Below are 12145 nucleotides of genomic sequence, written 5' to 3'. Positions count from 1 at the left end.
TCTCAGACGATACGAAAGAGCGGTTGAACAGGCTAGTAATAAGGGTTGAAACAATTTCGGCGGATAATTTTAGAAAGAGGTTTGTCTAGCCCAGCTGATTTGTAGGGATACAGATTTTGCAGCTTTCAGAACATCAGCTGTCTGCATTTGGGTGAAGGAGAAGTGGGGGAGGGGGGGGCTTGGGCAAGTTGCTGCAGGGGGTGCAGAGCTGTTGGAAGGGGTAGCCAAGTGGAAAGCATGGCCAGCCGTAGAAAAAAGCTTATTGAAATGATCGATTATCGTAGATTTATCAATGGTGACAGTGTTTCCTAGCCTCAATGTAGTGGGCAGCTGGGAAGAGGTGTTCTTATTCTCCATGGACTTTTCAGTGTCCCAAAACTTTTTTGAATTAGTGCTACAGGATGCAAGTTTCTGTTTGAAAAAGCTAGCCTTAGCTTTCCTAACTGACTGTGTATATTGGTTCCTGACTTCCCTGAAAAGTTGCATATTGCGGGGGCTATTCGATGCTAATGCAGAACGCCACAGGGTGTTTTTGTGCTGGTCAAGGGCAGACAGGTCTGGATTGAACCAAGGGTTATATCTGTTCTTAGTTCAATTTTTTTTGAATGGGGCATGTTTATTTAAGATGGTGAGGAAAGCACTTTTAAAGAGCAACCAGGCATCCTCTACTGACGGGATGAGGTCAATATCCTTCAAGGATACCTGGGCCAGAACGATTAGAAAGGCCTGTTCACTGAAGTGTTTTAGGGAGCTTTTGACAGTGATGAGGGGTGGTCGTTTGACCGCGGACCCATTATGGACGCAGGCAGTGATCGCTGAGATCCTGATTGAAGACAGCAGAGGTGTATTTATAGGGCAAGTTGGTCAGGATGATATCTATGAGGGTGCCCATGGTTACAGATTTATTGTTGTACCTGGTGGGTTCCTTGATAATTTGTGTGAGATTGAGGGCATCTAGCTTAGATTGTAGGACGGCCGGGGTGTTAAGCATATCCCAGTTTAGGTCACCTAACAGTACAAACTCTGAAGATAGATGGGGGCAATCAATTCACATATGGTGTCCAAGGCACAGCTGGTGGCTGAGGGGGGTCTATAACAAGCAGCAATGGTGAGAGACTTGTAGTTACAGAAATATGGATGAACACCAATGTATTTAAATGTCTTCAAGACAGGACTTAGAGAGAGAGACCTTCCTTTTCTCATATCTCTTCTCTGGCTCCTGAAGAATGAGGGTTTAGGAGGTTTGTGTTGGGGATAGACACGGTTATTCAAACATCTTAACGGACGTTAGTATTCCATTACTTGGGAGAGTATTCATTTTTGAGAAAAAAAAAAGAAAACATTCAGCCAGACTGAATGTTTATAAGAAATACTATTTAAAGAAAGACGCACCGGTAGCTTAGACATGTTTGCGTCCTGTCTTTCTGCAGTCGTTCAATTGCCAATGTGAACAGGAGGGGGAGGGAGGACATTCCTGTCTTGTAGGCTGTTGTTTCATATGAATGGAGTTGTTGTTGTAGACAAGGCCGCCTCTAACGTAGCTGGCTACTGTAGCTAGCTAGCTTCTTTAAAACGATTGCGGTCAAGACCGGCACTACCAGATGGTACGATCGATAAACGGTGGCAGTAACAAGTTTGTCTAATTAGCGCGAGTCGGTTTGACTATGTTCTCTCTCTTTCACCGTGCATCACATAGACTGTCACACACACTGGCCCCTGCTCCACTCTTGCCCCTCCCCCACCCCTCTGTTGAAACAAGCAGTGGCTCTCTCTCAAGTCGTGTGAGCAAGTCTCCATTTGAAGTTTAAAAATACATATTATTTCTTTAAAACACATGTATTTTGATTATCCGGATATCTGAAAAAATATGATATTATTCAAGTCGTGAAATCATTTCAAATGCCTTTCCCTAGTTTGTGTTTGGTTTTACTATCCTTGTGAGGACCTTCTGGTATAACAAGGAAAATTCTGACAAGTGGGAAAAAGGAAAAAAGCTATTTTAGGGTTAGGGGTTATTAAGGAAAATAGGATTTTGAATGGGAATCAATTAATGGTCCCCATAAAGATGGTAAAACGTGTGTGTGTGTGTGTGTGTGTGTGTGTGTGTGTGTGAGGAGCAAGCGTTTGATTTGGCAGCCCTCCGAAAGCCAGTTGGCTCATAATGTGTGGTGTTGTCCAAACAAGGATTAGCTAAAGGTCGTCATGTGTTAACTCACAGAGACCAATAACATATGTGTTTATGACTACTAAATCAGATCAATAACATATGTGTTTATGACTACTAAATCAGATCAATAACATATGTGTTTATGACTACTAAATCAGATCAATAACATATGTGTTTATGACTACTAAATCAGATCAATAACATATGTGTTTATGACTACTAAATCAGATCAATAACATATGTGTTTATGACTACTAAATCAGATCAATAACATATGCGTTTATGACTACTAAATCAGATCAATAACATATGTGTTTATGACTACTAAATCAGATCAATAACATATGTGTTTATGACTACTAAATCAGATCAATAACATATGTGTTTATGACTACTAAATCAGATCAATAACATATGTGTTTATGACTACTAAATCAGATCAATAACATATGTGTTTATGACTACTAAATCAGACCAATAACATATGTGTTTATGACTACTAAATCAGATCAATAACATATGTGTTTATGACTACTAAATCAGATCAATAACGTATGTGTTTATGACTACTAAATCAGATCAATAACATATGTGTTTATGACTACTAAATCAGACCAATAACATATGTGTTTATGACTACTAAATCAGATCAATAACATATGTGTTTATGACTACTAAATCAGATCAATAACGTATGTGTTTATGACTACTAAATCAGATCAATAACATATGTGTTTATGACTACTAAATCAGATCAATAACATATGTGTTTATGACTACTAAATCAGATCAATAACATATGTGTTTATGACTACTAAATCAGATCAATAACATATGTGTTTATGACTACTAAATCAGATCAATAACATATGTGTTTATGACTACTAAATCAGATCAATAACATATGTGTTTATGACTACTAAATCAGATCAATAACATATGTGTTTATGACTACTAAATCAGATCAATAACATATGTGTTTATGACTACTAAATCAGATCAATAACATATGTGTTTATGACTACTAAATCAGATCAATAACATATGTGTTTATGACTACTAAATCAGATCAATAACATATGTGTTTATGACTACTAAATCAGATCAATAACATATGTGTTTATGACTACTAAATCAGATCAATCCAAAATGTGTTTTGACTTATTTCACTTTTTATTAGCTCCAGTAAGAATATAAGACAAATTGGTAAGATTTCACTTTCCCTACATGGTAGCCTAATTTAGATGTTGGACTCAAAAGCTTCACTGCAGTGTCCCCTTTAACAAAAAATAAATAAATACAAAACATGTATGTTGATCTTCCATTACTTCACCGATTGCTACAGCGACAGATGAGGTAGAGGGACCCGTGAGGTAGAGGGACCCGTGAGGTAGAGGGACAAGTGGGGGGTAGAGGACCTGTGTTCTGTCTGCCAACATGGCACAGGAAGGATGGGCATTGCCCAGTCAAGGCCAGACAGGGAGCGAGGCACACAATAACAGGGCTATGATAACTGGAGGGATGTGGGGTGTGTGGTAGAAGGCTGTATGTGGGGTGTGTGGTAGAAGGCTGTATGTGGGGTGTGTGGTAGAAGGCTGTGTATGTGGGCTTTGTGGTAGAAGGCTGTATGTGTGGTGTGTGGTAGAAGGCTGTGTATGTGGGCTTTGTGGTAGAAGGCTGTGTGTGTGGGGTAAAAAAAAATATATATATATATAAATCTCTTAGGCTGACATTCCTTTGCATGCCTTAATTTATTTTATTACCAGATGTTTTTTTCCTTTAATCGTAAATTATATCATTTTGAGATGTCTATATTTTGTGGGGTGTGTGGTAGAAGGCTGTGTGTGTGGGGTGTGTGGTAGAAGGCTGTGTGTGTGAGGTGTGTGGTAGAAGGCTGTGTGGGTGTGTGGTAGAAGGCTGTGTGTGTGTGTGGGGATGTGTGGTAGAAGGCTGTGTGTGTGGTAGAAGGCTGTATGTGGGGTGTGTGGTAGAAGGCTGTGTGTGTGTGGGGGGATGTGTGGTAGAAGGCTGTGTGTGTGTGGGGATGTGTGGTAGAAGGCTGTGTGTGTGGTAGAAGGCTGTGTGTGTGGGGTGTGTGGTAGGCTGTATGTGGGGTGTGTGGTAAAAGGCTATGTGTGTGTGGGGATGTGTGGTAGAAGGCTGTGTGTGTGGGGGTGTGTGGTAGAAGGCTGTATGTGTGGGGTGTGTGGTAGAAGGCTGTGTGTGTGGGGTGTGTGGTAGAAGGCTGTGTGTGTGGGGAGTGTGGTAGAAGGCTGTGTGTGTGGGGAGTGTGGTACATTTTACATTTACATTTTAGTCATTTAGCAGACGCTCTTATCCAGAGCGACTTACAGTAGAGTGCATACATTTTTTATTACATTTTTACATACTGAGACAAGGATATCCCTACCGGCCAAGAGCAGACGCTCTTATCCAGAGCGACTTACAGTAGAGTGCATACATTTTATTACATTTCTTTTTTTTTACATACTGAGACAAGGATATCCCTACCGGCCAAACCCTCCCTACCGGCCAAACCCTCCCTAACCCGGACGACGCTATGCCAATTGTGCGTCGCCCCACGGATCTCCCGGTTGCGGCCGGCTGCGACAGAGCCTGGGCGCGAACCCAGCCCAGCCTGGGCGCGAACCCAGAGACTCTGGTGGCGCAGCTAGCACTGCGATGCAGTGCCCTAGACCACTGCGCCACCCGGGAGTCGCCCGGGTGGTAGAAGGCTGTGTGTGTGGGGTGTGTGGTAGAAGGCTGTGTGTGTGGGGTGTGTGGTAGAAGGCTGTGTGTGGTAGAAGGCTGTGTGTGTGGGGATGTGGGGTAGAAGGCTGTGTGTGTGGGGTGTGTGGTAGAAGGCTGTGTGTGTGGGGTGTGTGGTAGAAGGCTGTGTGTGTGGGGTGTGTGGTAGAAGGCTGTGTGTGTGGGGTGTGTGGTAGAAGGCTGTGTGTGTGGGGTGTGTGGTAGAAGGCTGTGTGTGTGGGGTGTGTGGTAGAAGGCTGTGTGTGTGGGGTGTGTGGTAGAAGGCTGTGTGTGTGGGGTGTGTGGTAGAAGGCTGTGTGTGGTAGAAGGCTGTGTGTGTGGGGTGTGTGGTGGAAGGCTGTGTGTGTGGGGTGTGTGGTAGAAGGCTGTGTGTGTGGGGTGTGTGGTAGAAGGCTGTGTGTGGTAGAAGGCTGTGTGTGGTAGAAGGCTGTGTGTGTGGGGTGTGTGGTGGAAGTTATTCATGTATTCAGCATCCATTTACTGATCTGATTAAAACACAATGTCTATGTATTCATCATCATTAAAACATCTTATTAAAACACAGTCCTTTCAGTGCTCCTATGTATGACTAACAGTAGGCTTAACAGTCATCCATTGATTTAATTATACACTCCTGTCTGTAACAGCCTCTTTATCCGTTAACTCAGACAGTGTTCTTGTATTTGAAGGGTCTGTGGAGACTAACGACAATGGCTCAGACACTAAGTTTATATACACACACACACACACACACACACACACACACACACACACACACACACACACACACACACACACACACACACACACACACACACACACACACACACACACACACACACAGAGAGTATGTTTTACTATCCTTGTGGGGACCTAAAATGTATTATTTACCCTAACCCTAACTCCTAAGCCTAAAATAACCTTTGTCCTCATGGGGACATGGGAAATGACCCTACGAGGGAGAATGTTCCTTGTTTTACTATCCTTGTGGGGACTTTTGGGTATTTCCGGTACCCATGAGGATAGTAATACACCCCCCCCCCCCCCCCCCCCATGCGGCTATATACTGTAAAAGGAGGGGTGGGGAAGCTTTTTACTTCTAAAGGAGCGGTGGGGAAGCTTTTTACTTCTAAAGGAGGGGTGGGGAAGCTTTTTACTTCTAAAGGAGGGGTGGGGAAGCTTTTTACTTCTAAAGGAGGTGTGGGGAAGCTTTTTACTTCTAAAGGAGGGGTGGGGAAGCTTTGTACTTCTAAAGGAGGGGTGGGGAAGCTTTTTACTTCTAAAGGAGCGGTGGGGAAGCTTTTTACTTCTAAAGGAGGGATGGGGAAGCTTTTTACTTCTAAAGGAGGGGTGGGGAAGCTTTTTACTTCTAAAGGAGGGGTGGGGAAGCTTTTTACTTCTAAAGGAGGGGTGGGGAAGCTTTTTACTTCTAAAGGAGGGGTGGGGAAGCTTTGTACTTCTAAAGGAGGGGTGGGGAAGCTTTTTACTTCTAAAGGAGCGGTGGGGAAGCTTTTTACTTCTAAAGGAGGGGTGGGGAAGCTTTTTACTTCTAAAGGAGGGGTGGGGAAGCTTTTTACTTCTAAAGGAGGGGTGGGGAAGCTTTTTACTTCTAAAGGAGGGGTGGGGAAGCTTTTTACTGGGACACAGAGAGGAGAGTTTGAGGCTGCTGTCATCTTCCAGTAAAACACTGACCCCAGTGTCAGCCAGGAGGGGTGAGGGTGGGGTGCGGGGAGTTAAGTGTGTGTGAGTAATGCATTACCCTTGCGAACACACACATTAAGGAGGAAAGAGGTGTGTGTGTGTGTGTGAGCGAGGATAATGCATTACTCACACACACACACACAACAAACGCACACACTTAACGTGCATGTGTGAATAATGCATTATCCTCGACTATCACACGGAAGGTGTGTGCGTGTGTGACCTGTAACATCACTGTTTTGCTAGGAGTCCACCTGTCTTTCTGGCCCCAGAAAAGGGATGTTCTGTTTTCCCTCTGTGAAGATTCAGAGATATAGACAGTCCACAACACATGGAGATGTATGATAATAAACCAGTTCTGGACACAGTGGGATAAATATGCCCTCCAGGCTGGGCTGAGTAGTAGAATCATTCAGAACAATTTTAAGCAAGTCGAAGTCAAGTTGATAATTCATCAATATCTTTATCATCATCGTGACCTTATAGCAGTACAACAGAACAGTCACAATAGTATGAGCTGTTGCGTTCTGTAGTTAAGGATAGGAGTTTTCCTGAACTCATAACTTGACCAGGAAAAACTCTTGGCCCTGGTCATAGTCAGTAGGAATAGTATTAGCAGGAGCCGGTGTTAACACAATGCTGTTGTTAACTTAATGGACATTCGCAGGTGCAACTTTTATGATGTCGTAGTTTCACAGCAGACGTTTAACTACAGTAGTGTTGCTTTATGTCGTTGACGTAATGGCATTTCTCTCCAACCTCACGCATGTGTGAGTCGGACTGCCTCTGCTCCCTATGCAGACTGTGTAGACTGTGCAAACTGTGTGTTCGTGGGCATAAAGTTTCGTTCCTCCAAGTGAACCCATAGCGCCACCATTTCAGTTCAAAATTTGTGTCCGTAGATTATAAACCCATTTATTTCTTAATTGCGTTAACACGATCCAGAGAGGCATAACAAATGCCCAGCGATGTAGATCACCACGGCAACAGCTACCCAAACCCATACTAACCAATGCTGCAGTGGTGATGTCAGTGAGATGGTGGCTCTGTCCCAAATGGCCCCCCAATCCCTATGTAGTGCACCACGTTTGACTAGTGCCCATAGGGCTCTGATCAAAAGTAGTGTAGTATGTAGGAAATAGAGTGTTATTTGGGTGACTGTTACCATGACAATAACAAGACATGCTGCATCAATCAACGCCCTGACTAAAGGTGTTGCCAAAGCAACACAGCGCTGGTGATTGAACCCAGATGCACAGGGGAATTCCAGAACTTCCCAGAAGTTCTTATGGAATGGGGAGGGAAGCATTGAATATACACTCTGAATAGGGGTCAAACTCATCAACAACGAAGAGGAAAGAATCCATTGATGACTAGTGATATAGTTAATATTAGGGCAGTTGGATTTGACACGCAGGCCTTATAACACCATTATAAGCATGGTTTGATACATGCATAGCTTTCTCGTAGTGCAGTTCAGGTTAGAAGGGAGAAGAAAACAACATGTTGTATGACAAAGGGTACTGAGCTAAAAGGTAGAGCTGCCGCTTTCAAGGAGCGGGACTCGAACCCGGAAGCTTATAAGAAATCCCACTATGCCTTCCAACTGGTCAAAGGTCAAATGGTCAAAGACTCCAGTCACCCTTTTCATAGACTGTTCTCTCTGCTACCGCACGGCAAACGGTACCGGAGCGCCAAGTCTAGGTCCAAAAGGTTTCTTAACAGCTTCTAACCCCAAGCCATGAGACTCCTGAACAGCTAATCAAATGCCTAGCCAGACCGCTCTTTTACAATGCTGCTACTCGCTGTTTATTATCTATGCATAGTCACTTTAACTCTACCTACATGTACATACCACAATTACCTTGACTAACCGGTACCCCCGCACATTGACTCTGTACCGGTACTCCCTGTATATAGCCTCGCTATTGTTATTTTACTGCTGCTGTTTAATTATTTGTTACTTTTTATTTTCTATTATTTACTTAACACTTATTTTTCTTAAAACTGCATTGTTGGTTAAGGGCTTGTAAGCATTTCACCTGTTGTATTCGGCGTGTGTGACAAATAAGATTTGGGTTAAATGGGCAGCGGGTAGCAGTTACGTGGTGTTGTGCCAGTTACCAAAAGGCCATTGGTTCGAATACCCAAGCCGTCAAGGTGAAAAACCTGTCGATGTGCCCTTGAGCAAGGCACTTAACCCTAATTTGCTCCAGGGGCACCGTACTACAATGGTTGACTGACCCTGTAAAACAACACATTTCAATGCATCTATCCGGTGTATGTAAAAATCTATATTTTTAATTGTTCTTATTATAAAGGTCAAAATCATACAGATCAATGCATGTTATTCATCATGCATTGCTCACTCTATAGACCACAGAATGGCAACCCCTAGTCAAACTGTTATCCTAACCCCCTGGAGGGTAGTCAAACTGTTATCCTAACCCCCTGGAGGGTGGTCAAACTGTTATCATAACCCCCTGGAGGGTGGTCAAACTGTTATCATAACCCCCTGGAGGGTAGTCAAACTGTTATCCTAACCCCCTGGAGGGTAGTCAAACTGTTATCCTAACCCCCTGGAGGGTAGTCAAACTGTTATCATAACCCCCTGGAGGGTAGTCAAACTGTTATCATAACCCCCTGGAAGGTAGTCAAACTGTTATCATAGCCCCCTGGAGGGTGGTCAAACTGTTATCATAACCCCCTGGAGGGTGGTCAAACTGTTATCATAACCCCCTGGAAGGTAGTCAAACGGTTATCATTACCCCCTGGAGGGTAGTCAAACTGTTATCAAAACCCCCTGGAGGGTAGTCAAACTGTTATCATAACCCCCTGGAGGGTGGTCAAACTGTTATCATAACCCCCTGGAGGGTAGTCAAACTGTTATCCTAACCCCCTGGAGGGTAGTCAAACTGTTATCATAACCCCCTGGAGGGTAGTCAAACTGTTATCATAACCCCCTGGAGGGTAGTCAAACTGTTATCATAACCCCCTGGAGGGTGGTCAAACTGTTATCATAACCCCCTGGAGGGTAGTCAAACTGTTATCATAACCCCCTGGAGGGTGGTCAAACTGTTATCATAACCCCCTGGAGGGTAGTCAAACTGTTATCATAACCCCCTGGAGGGTGGTCAAACTGTTATCATAACCCCCTGGAGGGTAGTCAAACTGTTATCCTAACCCCCTGGAGGGTAGTCAAACTGTTATCATAACCCCCTGGAGGGTAGTCAAACTGTTATCATAACCCCCTGGAGGGTAGTCAAACTGTTATCATAAGCCATAATCTACTCCTAGTCACCTTCCGTCTCTTCAGTATGAATCACTAACAAACCAGACAGGCTTAGTAAGTCACAACAACCACAGACATTACAAGCAAAGCATTACGTTTATAGCTGTGTTAAGCTGTGTTAATACAGTTTCTGGAAAGAGATTGTTATGAACGGAGGAGTTTCTGAGAAGAGCTGGTTGAGTAATGCTGCTGACTAGATGCAGTATTTATAAAAACACTGAGGTTTATGTTTTTGACACAAAGTATATATACACACACACACACACACACACACACACACACACACACACACACACACACACACACACACACACACACACACACACACACACACACACACACACACTACGTTTGCACATGTTTTTAATGTAAACTAGTGGTAATTAGTCATAGGTGAGTGTACAGCTAGATAAGATTTAACAGCTGGACTACTATGATATTATATAACATCTCTCTCTGTCTCTCTCGCTCTGTTTCTCTGTCTATCTCTCTCTCGGTCTCTCTCGCTCTCTCTCTCACACATTTCCTATTCATTCCATCATCTCACTCTCTCTCTCTCTCTCTCTCTCTCTCTCTCTCTCTCTCTCTCTCTCTCTCTCTCTCTCTCTCTCTCTCTCTCTCACTCCGTCTCTCTCTCTCTCACACATTTCCTATTCATTCCATTATCTCTCTCTCACTCTCTGTCTCTCTCACTCTCTCTCCCTGTCTCTCTCTCTCTCATTTCCTATTCATTCCAACATCTCTTTCTCTCTGTCGCTCTGTCTCTCTCTCTCTCTCTCTCACATTTCCTATTAATTCCAACATCTCTCTGTCTCGCTCTCTCTCTGTCTCTCTCTCTGTCTCTCTCACTCACTGTCTCACTCACTCACTCTCTCACATTTCCTATTAATTCCAACATCTCTCTTTCTATCTCTCTCTCTCTGTCATCTCTCTTAATTCCATTCCATCCTCTCTCTGTCTCTCTCTCACCTTTCCTAATCATTCCATCATCTCTCTCTGTCTCTCTCCTGTGTTCTAGATGTGTAAGAAGCTGTGGTCTACGGTGATGGAGGGGAACAAGGTTCTAGAGCATCCATCCTGGTGGGCAGAGTTCACCTCAGACAAGGTGAACTCTGTGGTGGGTTTTCCTCTGACCCAAGCTGTAGGGTTCTAGATCGCAGTTCTAGAGTCCCTGGTTCCCCGGACCCACCCATTGATTAATATATACACTAGATGACTGTTGAAGCCATGGTACCTCCATTTTGGAAGCTATAGAAAGGAAGTCGTTGTGACGCCTCCTGGTTCGCGACGAAGCTACAGACACCTTAATGCTTTAAATATAACTTTCAAATGATGTTATGTGAGATTAACATAAACATGTTCAATTAAAAATATATAAAAACAGTTTACTTAAAGTATACATTTTAATTACTTTATTGAAAATGCAAATATATTGAAAATGAAATACAGAAATGTCTAATGTACATAAGTATTCACACCTCTGAGTCAATACAATACAATACACATAATAATTCACATTTCCTGTTGCTGCAGGATTATTTTTCTGCTGTAGCAAACTGGCTCGAATTAAGATCCTACATCTGTATGGCCCTCAATTTACTATGGTAAAATTGGGGTAATTGTGGGAAACTGCCTATGAAGGGAAGTAGCAACACATCTGCCACGCTGATCCTCAACACTGGAGCTCCTCAGGGGTGTGTGCTCAGTCCCCTCCTGTACTCCCTGTTCACCCATGACTGCATGGCCAGGCATGACTCCAACACCATCATTAAGTTTGCAGACGACACAACAGTGATAGGCCTGATCACCGACAACGACGAGACAGCCTATAGGGAGGAGGTCAGAGACCTGGCCGGGTGGTGCCAGACTAAGGAGATGATTGTGGACTACAGGGAAAGGAGGACCGAGCACGCCACCATTCTCATCGATGGGGCTGTAGTGGAGCAGGTTGAGAGCTTCAAGTTCCTTGGTGTCCACATCAACAACAAACTAGAATGGTCCAAACACACCAAGACAGTCGTGAAGAGGGCACGACAAAGCCTATTCCCCCTCAGGAAACTAAAAAGATTTGGCATGGGTCCTGAGATCCTCAAAAGGTTCTACAGCTGCAACATCGAGAGCATCCTGACTGGTTGCATCACTGCCTGGTACGGCAATTGCTCGGCCTCTGACCGCAAGGCACTACAGACGGTAGTGCGTACGGCCCAGTACATCACTGGGGCTAAGCTGCCTGCCAT

The 12145-nt window shown here is 43.8% G+C and overlaps 1 long non-coding RNA gene across 4 annotated transcripts in view; it reads left to right on the top strand.

Moving 5' to 3' along the window:
• The window catches only part of LOC139561908 (uncharacterized), a 30151-nt gene extending 18862 nt beyond the window's left edge, over nucleotides 1-11289 (top strand). For all 4 annotated transcript variants that reach the window (XR_011672246.1, XR_011672244.1, XR_011672243.1 and 1 more), the window contains one exon: nucleotides 10927-11289. This is a non-coding gene — a long non-coding RNA (uncharacterized lncRNA). The remainder of the gene's footprint in view (nucleotides 1-10926) is intronic.
• Nucleotides 11290-12145: the final 856 nt, after the last annotated feature.

Source organism: Salvelinus alpinus, chromosome 31, assembly GCF_045679555.1.
Source record: "Salvelinus alpinus chromosome 31, SLU_Salpinus.1, whole genome shotgun sequence".
NCBI classification, from domain to species: domain Eukaryota; kingdom Metazoa; phylum Chordata; class Actinopteri; order Salmoniformes; family Salmonidae; genus Salvelinus; species Salvelinus alpinus.
Note: the sequence above shows the minus strand (reverse complement) of the source record. Positions and strands in the feature narration are given on the sequence as shown.